Raw genomic sequence first — 7936 nt, 5'->3', positions numbered from 1 at the left:
TGTGTGTGTGTGTCTGTGTTTCTGTCTGTGTGTGTGTGTGTTTCTGTGTGTGTGTCTGTGTGTGTGTTGAAGAACCTGCCCCAAGACACAGCAGACACTTGTGCATACAAGATGTTGCTGCTGCTGTCCTTTGCATACAGGACAGCAGACACTTGTGTTGAAGAACCAAGCCAATTCATATTGTTGTTGAGGTTATACGAACCGGCTCTCCACGCAATCGAGAGAATGTTGCTGCTGTCTTGTGGTCACTATGCACCGGAGATCCACTGCAATTAAAACTAGCGAAAGAACATGGTGCAGAAGCAGCACTGCAGGAGTTGTCAGAAAATGGAACTCATAGAGCTAAGATAAAAGCTGGAAGCATATTGGAACTCTTGTAGCGAATGGAAGGGGTTGATAATCTGCAGAGTTCATAGTCTCAAAGTATGGAGGCTGGAGGGCATTGGAGGAAGGCATTAGAGGAAGCCAAGACTCTATTTGGTGGAGGGACCTACTATCAAGTCAACAGCAACAGCAGAACCAGGTAGTCAAAACGGAAAGAAATTGGAAGGTGGGAGGTGGGGAGAAGTTAAGATTTTGGGAGGACCCTTGGACACATAATGTTATACCATTAATGGACAAATAACCAAGGCTGTACCGAATTTCTGATCAACAAAAACAAATCATTATGAATATGGGGAATAACACCAACGGCGGATGGGAGTGGAAGCTATCTTGGAGGACGGCTCTTTTTGATAGTGAAATTCAAATGGCAGATAATTTCCTTGGAGAACTATCACAGCAGCAAATTTAGCCAAATAGGGAGGATAGGTGCAGCTGGAAGCATGATCAAACTGGATACTACTCAACAAAAAGCGGATATGACTTGATATGGGAAGCACAAATGGGAGCTAATCAGAATTTGGACTTTGTGGACATTTGGAAGCTCAAAATACCAAGTAAATCACTGGTTTTTGCTTGGAGGCTAATTAGGGACAGACTTCCAATTAGGATGAATCTTAGAAGGCGGCAGGTTGTGATAATTAAATGAGGTACAGTGCCCATTTTGTGGAGATGTAGAGGAGGAGCCTGCGCATTTAGAAATATGGAGACAGACATTGGAACACATTTTAATCAGTGGTCCTCCAACCTAAAGGAAGTGTTTAGTAAATAGGTTGTAGAGGATTCAGAATCTATGTATCAATTAGCTTGTTGTAAGTGGTTCTGTTATAAAACAGCAACCAAATGCACATTTATATCTACCAATGTAATCTTAGTACCACTGGTAGTTTTCAATATATATAATATCTAATTTTGCTGAGCAAAAAAAATGGGAATTTGCGAACAAGACAGCTGGAGAAAGGCTTTGCCCAGCCCTACAACTATTGGTCTAGTAATTTATCAACAACATTTTTTGATTAGGGTAGCAGTGCAGGGTTATTGTATTCTATTTAGATTGGTACCTGATTCGTAGGACCTATGCTTCTGCTAGTCTGCTGGTTTCTACCTTGTATATTTAGTACCTCTGGTACTCACAGTTATTAATACAAATTATAATTTTGCTGATAAAAAAAAAGATAATACAAGAGAGAGAGAGAAGGGCAGTGGCAGTCACAACATATATATATAGAAGGGCAGCAAATAAAATTACAAAAACATTCAACACTAACAATGAACAAGTTTTGAGAGTTTAAATCACAGTAAATACTTCAAAGATATCAGTCCAATGAAACAAAGGTCATGTAGACAGGCATAACATAAGTTACAAATATATCAGTAATGCATACAACAACAATTTCAAATTAGTTTTCGAATCAAAGATATAAATACCTGACTTTGAGGCTTCAAAGATATAATCAAAGCGCTTCCGCAGCAACGCCAATTAGCAGTAGTAAATGATAGCCCTAAAAAAAACCATACAAAAATTAGCCACAATGTATTTAAAGCCTTTTATCAACAATATGACTCTCACTTCATGGTGATAAATTGACTCTCAAAAGACATTATACTGAGAGTGTATTTAAAGCCTTTTTCAGTCATTCTATCAAACAGCTCATTGACAATTTTTTAAGAATACATATCATACTTCTATCCAGTCAAACTAAAGCAATAACTAATTAATTTAATTAAACAGGGACCAATTTAGATGTGAATCATTAAAGGTAGATGATGACATTCAAAGAATGATAGCGCCGGTTCAAATTTTAAGAAGATAAAAAAACAATTACACTATATTTCAATTATAGACAATAACAGTGCCCATCTTAATACCACCACATGGATAACAACAGAATTAGTAAAACTGCAACCTGCCTGTCCACCCATTAACCTAATTACCCAGTCACTGTAAAGTTTGAAATGTTCTGAGCCATAAAATAAAACTGCAACCTGCCTGTTCAGCAACAGTGGGGCAATTATCATCCTCCAGGATGGGGAGGATATGTTCTGAACTATAAAATAAAACTCCTCAAACAGTGCATAAAGCAGTGGAGCTTAACAAATGGTAAAGCTAATGCTAGAAAAGTTACTATGATTAAAAAGGAGCTAAATGCTTTGGAGAATGTTCTAAATGACAGACCTCTATCCCAAGTGGAAGTCACTCTTAAGAAATCTCTTCAAGTTCAATTGTGGGAGGCAGCTTATGCATATGAATCTATGTTGAGACAAAAGACTAGAATTAAGTGGCTAAAAGAAGGGGACAACAACTCTACTTATTTTCACAGATTGATCAATCATAGAAGAAGAAAAAATGTTATTCCAGGTATTTTCATGGATGGTGTGTGGATTCATGAACCTTGCAGGGTTAAAAATGCAACTGTCCTTTATTTCAAAGACAGATTTTTGGAGAATTGTTCTAACAGGCCAACACTGGATGGTGTTTACTTCTCCTCTCTGGATCTAAGAGACAAAGAAAGCCTTGTGTCCAGATTTAATGGATTGGAGATCAAATCTGCAGTTTGGGATTATGGGGGGGACAAAAGCCCTGGCCCGGATGACTTCAATTTTAATTTTATTAAACACTTTTGGGAGATTTTGAAACCAGACATCATGAGATTCATGGATGAATTCTATATCAATGGATCCTTTCCAAAAGGAACTAATGCTTCCTTTATAGCCCTCATTCCAAAGATTAATGACCCTCAATCTTTCAATGATTATAGACCCATCTCCCTTATAGGGTGTGTCTATAAAATTGTGGCAAGAGTTTTGGCCAAAAGGCTGGCTGCTGTATTACCTCACCTTATAGATGAAAGGCAGACGGCTTTTATGAAGGGGAGACACATTCTTCATGGTGTTTTAATTGCCAATGAGACTATAGCTGAGGCCAAATCTAGAAGTAAACCTTGCATGGTCTTCAAAGCCGACTTTGAAAAGGCATATGACTCGGTTTCTTGGTGTTTTCTTGACTACATGCTTAAAAGGATGGGATTTTGTGAAAGCTAGAGGAAATGGATAAATGGTTGTCTAAATACTGCAACTATATCCATTTTAATTAATGGGAGTCCATCTAAGGAGTTTACTCCTAAGAGAGGTCTAAGGCAAGGTGATCCCCTTGCACCTTTTCTCTTCAACATTGTAGCGGAAGGTCTCACAGGCTTGATGAGGTCAACTTGTCTAAGAACCTGTTCAAAAGCTACCTAGTGGGATCTTTAAAAGAAGAGGTGAACATCCTCCAATATGCTGATGATACTTTGTTTTTTGGAGATGCTACTAAGCAAAATGTGAGAACCTTGAAATGTGTTCTGAGGTGCTTTGAGGAAGCATCTGGTCTCAAGATAAATTACTCTAAAAGCCACTTTGGTTGTTTGGGTAAATCAGCAAGTTGGTGCAGGGAAGCTGCCCAATTCCTTAATTGCAGTACTTTGGAATTTCCTTTTACTTATCTTGGAATTCCAGTTGGGGTGTCCTCTAAGAGCTGGATCGTGTGGCAGCCTATTGTAAGGAAGTTTGAAGTCAAACTTGCAAAATGGAAGCAAAGAACTCTATCAATGGGGGGCAGAATCACTCATATTAATTTTGTCCTCTCAGCCTTACTTATCTACCTTCTATCCTTCTTTAGGATCCCCAAAAAAGTGGTGCAAAAAATTTTCTCCATCCAGAGAAATTTTCTATGGGGAAGTCACCAAGAGGCCAACAAGATTCCTTGGGTGAAGTGGGACAAAGTTTGTCTTCCTAAGAACAAAGGGGGTCTAGGGATTAAAGACTTATCTTTATTTAATGCGGCTTTACTTGGCAAATGGGGGTGGCAGCTGGCTAACAATCAAGACCAGCCTTGGTCTAGAATTTTAATCTCTAAGTATGGTGGGTGGAAGGAGTTGATTTGTGGTGGAAGGAGGAATTTCACTTCCCAATGGTGGCAGGATTTGAAGAGTATCTTCCAGCAGCATCACAATGAATGCTTAACTGATAATTTAAAATGGAGAGTGGGAAGGGGGTCCAGCATCAATTTCTGGAAGCATAAATGGATGGAGGACAACTGTACTTTCCAAGGAAAATATCCCCAGTTATATTTAATAAGTAAACAGCAGAATTCATCAATCAATTCTATGGGAGATTTTGTGGAGGGTAGGTGGGAATGGAAGTTATCATGGAGAAGGATTTTTTTTTATCATGAAATTCAATTGGCAGCTGATTTCCTAGTTGAGATCGATTCTGTTCACATTCACCAATCCAGCAGAGATTTCCTTTGGTGGAAGCCAGACACTAATGGAGTTTTTTCAACAAATTCTGCCTACAAAGTGCTGCAGGAGGCTCACCATAGTGATAGTGAAGACAATGTTCTTAAAATTATGTGGAAATTGAAAATTCCCCCAAAAGTGAGTGCTTTTTCTTGGAGACTTTTCAAGAATAGACTTCCTACTAGGGACAATCTTAGAAAGACACAGGTCACAATGCTTTCTTATAGCTGTCCTTTATGTGACCATGAAGAAGAATCGATTTATCATCTTATGTTCAACTGTGAAAAGACTAGGAGTCTTTGGTGGGAGACAATGAGATGGGTTAATAGAGTGGGTTCCTATTCCATAGATCCAAAGAATCATTTTTTACAATTCACCCAGTGGAATAGCAAAGATAGTACCAACAAAAGATGGGAACTTCTGTGGCTAGCCCTGTCCTTCTCCATTTGGCACCATAGAAATGCCAAGATATTCAAGAACCAGCCGTTCACTCCTGAAAAGGTCATGGATGATGCCTTGTTCCACACCTGGTCCTGGATAAAATGTGTGGAGAAGGACTTCCAAATGCACTTTAATTTCTGGTCAACCAATCTAAAGGATGTTCTTTCTTAGAGGGGATGGGTTTGTATTTTTGTGGGCTATATTCGGTCTCTCCGAATGGGATGCAGACTGTAATTGTCTTGCTTTTTAACTTTGTATCTTCAGTACACCTAGTACTGAATTTCATATATAATATATTGATTTTTGTTGTGCAAAAAAAAATGTCTCTTTGTAATCTGTAGTACCACTGGTACTTCTAATTATCAATATAAATTATCTTTGCAGTTCGAAAAAAAAATATTAAGCAGAACAGTACCACAGGTATTGAAAATAAAAGATACAAGACACAAAAGTGCCACCTTCCAAAAAGCAAAACAAACCCAACAATAACCCAGCACAAGGACCCCAATACATATAATCAGAAATTTAACCTAAGGCCATCATAAGCACCTTTTGAGGTTCAAAAGGAATGCCATGAAACAGCAAGGAATTCCTAAGCAATCAGCAGACCTTTCTATTTCTATTTTTTACACATTTAAAACTCAAACATATAAAATAAAAACTATATAACAAACTAACAAAGATAAAGACAAAAAAAGGAAATATAAATTCACCTCAGTTGGTGCTGCTGCCCATCATTTCACTCTCACAACAAATAGGAATCATGTACCTGCATGGAAGAAATAATCACACAACACACAATGATCAGAATAAGCAAATGCATATAATTAAGCATGATACAATATCAATATTCATGGAAGTAACAATGACTTGTCAAAAATTTGGATGAAATTCAATATGTAAATCAAAGCTTTGTCCCTGAAACCCTCTATGTAAATTTGACAGCCTCATGTCTCCCTTCCTGAAAACCCACTAAAAACTGCCTAACCCCCCCTGCTGTTACTCCATAATTTATTCTGCAATAACTGCTTAAGGCAGTTACATATGGTCCTAAATCACTACACATTCAGTTACGATTAACCCTTTGTGCCTAACTAGGGTTTCGAAACATCAAAACAGAGACAGACCATTGAACAATGGATTTTCATCATTAACATACAACAGAGACATACCTTCGATGGAAGCGCAGACACGAACTCCACAAACGCGAACTCGACAATGTGGTTGCAGTCACGGAAGCGCAGCCCAGTTTGCGACAAACACGAACTCAGGCAGAAGGAGAAACAACAATAAAGCCCTGGGTTAAAATGACGAACGCTTAATGTTAAAACGACGAACGCCTAATGTTAAAACGAAAGGACGTACCTCAATGGATAAGTGCCAAAGACGATCTCCACAATGTGGTTGCAGTCACGGAAGCGCAGGCGACTTTGACACAAGGAGAAAGAAGAAGAACGATAGGGTTCAAGCGCGGGTTGTGCAATTTCAGAAGTTTAATTTATAATGATAACAACATCGGTTTTTTTAAAATAACCGATGTTAACATCAACTACGTAACATCGGTTATAATAAAACCGATGTTAACATCGACTCGATAACATCAGTTTTTACAAAACCGATGTTAACAATGGCATACTAACATCGGTTTTGGAAAAACTGATGTTAACTAAGTCTACTTATTTACAAAAATGCCACCGCGCTTTCGTTAACATCGGTTTTAGCTATAACCGATGTTAATTGGGCGATGTAGAAAGCTGTTTTTTTAGTAGTGATAGTGGGTTGCGATTGGATGAGTGTGTAAGAAATTTTACATTGCCATTGTATAAACCTTTTTCTCTAATGATTATACCCAGCTCAAGGAAAATGACCTCCTATGAAGAATACATGTAGTCTATGAAAAAAAAATACTAAATTTCAATTTTGATTCCCTTTAACTCCTAATACACAATTTTATCTCCCTATTTTTTTGTGATTTTAGTCCATAGATATATGAAAATCTAAAATTTTGGTTCAATTCTCAATTTTACAAATAATTTTTCTTTATTTTAATTAACTAGAGTATTTTTTTATTGCTAAATGTTAATTTTCATCTCATCAAAATAATGACACATCATCACTCACTTGTCAAGTTAAATTGAAGATTTTTTTTGCTTCGGTAGTTGAATTAAAGATTGAACTAAATTTGAGAATTTAACAAAAAGTATGAGTTTTCTAGAATCTAAGGACTAAAATAAAGAAAAATAAAAGAAACAAATAATAATTATATATATATATATATATATATATATATTACATACTCATCACTCAGTGCTTAAAAGTTAAAATTTTCATATTTATTTTAGGTTTAATTGTAAAAATAGTCCTCCTATTTTTTCCAATTCACTAAATCGGTCTCTCTATTTTTTTAATTCACTATCAGAGTTCCTTTTTTTTTTCAAGCTAGTTCGATATCGGTGCAGTCACATGGGTAAGCTGTAAAATTAAATGTATAGTATAATTGTATACATTTAATTGTAACCGTGTAAAACTTATTAAATAAGAACCATGCCTAATATTATTAAAATATATAATATATTTTATAAGATAACATTGTCTATTTATTCATGTTTTAAAATTTTGTAAATAATGAAATACATATTTAATTTTATTGAGGTCATTGTTGTTAGATATGTTGTTAGTATATTATTTACAAAAGACTAAACTATGAAGTAAAAATCTAAAAATGCTAACATATTGAAACACATTCATGACAAATATATTGAAAAATAATTGCAAGACTAATTTAGAGCATCAACTTGACAATGTCATATGATAAATGATTAATAAAAACATGAGAA

The 7936-nt window shown here is 36.2% G+C and overlaps 1 long non-coding RNA gene across 1 annotated transcript; it reads right to left on the bottom strand.

Annotated features, from left to right (window-relative positions):
• Positions 1-1840: 1840 nt before the first annotated feature.
• LOC114402620 lies at positions 1841-6324 on the bottom strand. Its single transcript, XR_003664481.1, has 3 exons — positions 6272-6324; positions 5813-5868; positions 1841-1883 (listed from the first exon to the last, which is right to left on the bottom strand). It is a non-coding gene; the product is annotated as an uncharacterized LOC114402620 (long non-coding RNA).
• Positions 6325-7936: the final 1612 nt, after the last annotated feature.

Source organism: Glycine soja, chromosome 20, assembly GCF_004193775.1.
Source record: "Glycine soja cultivar W05 chromosome 20, ASM419377v2, whole genome shotgun sequence".
NCBI classification, from domain to species: domain Eukaryota; kingdom Viridiplantae; phylum Streptophyta; class Magnoliopsida; order Fabales; family Fabaceae; genus Glycine; species Glycine soja.
This window is presented reverse-complemented; position numbering and strand designations above follow the sequence as displayed.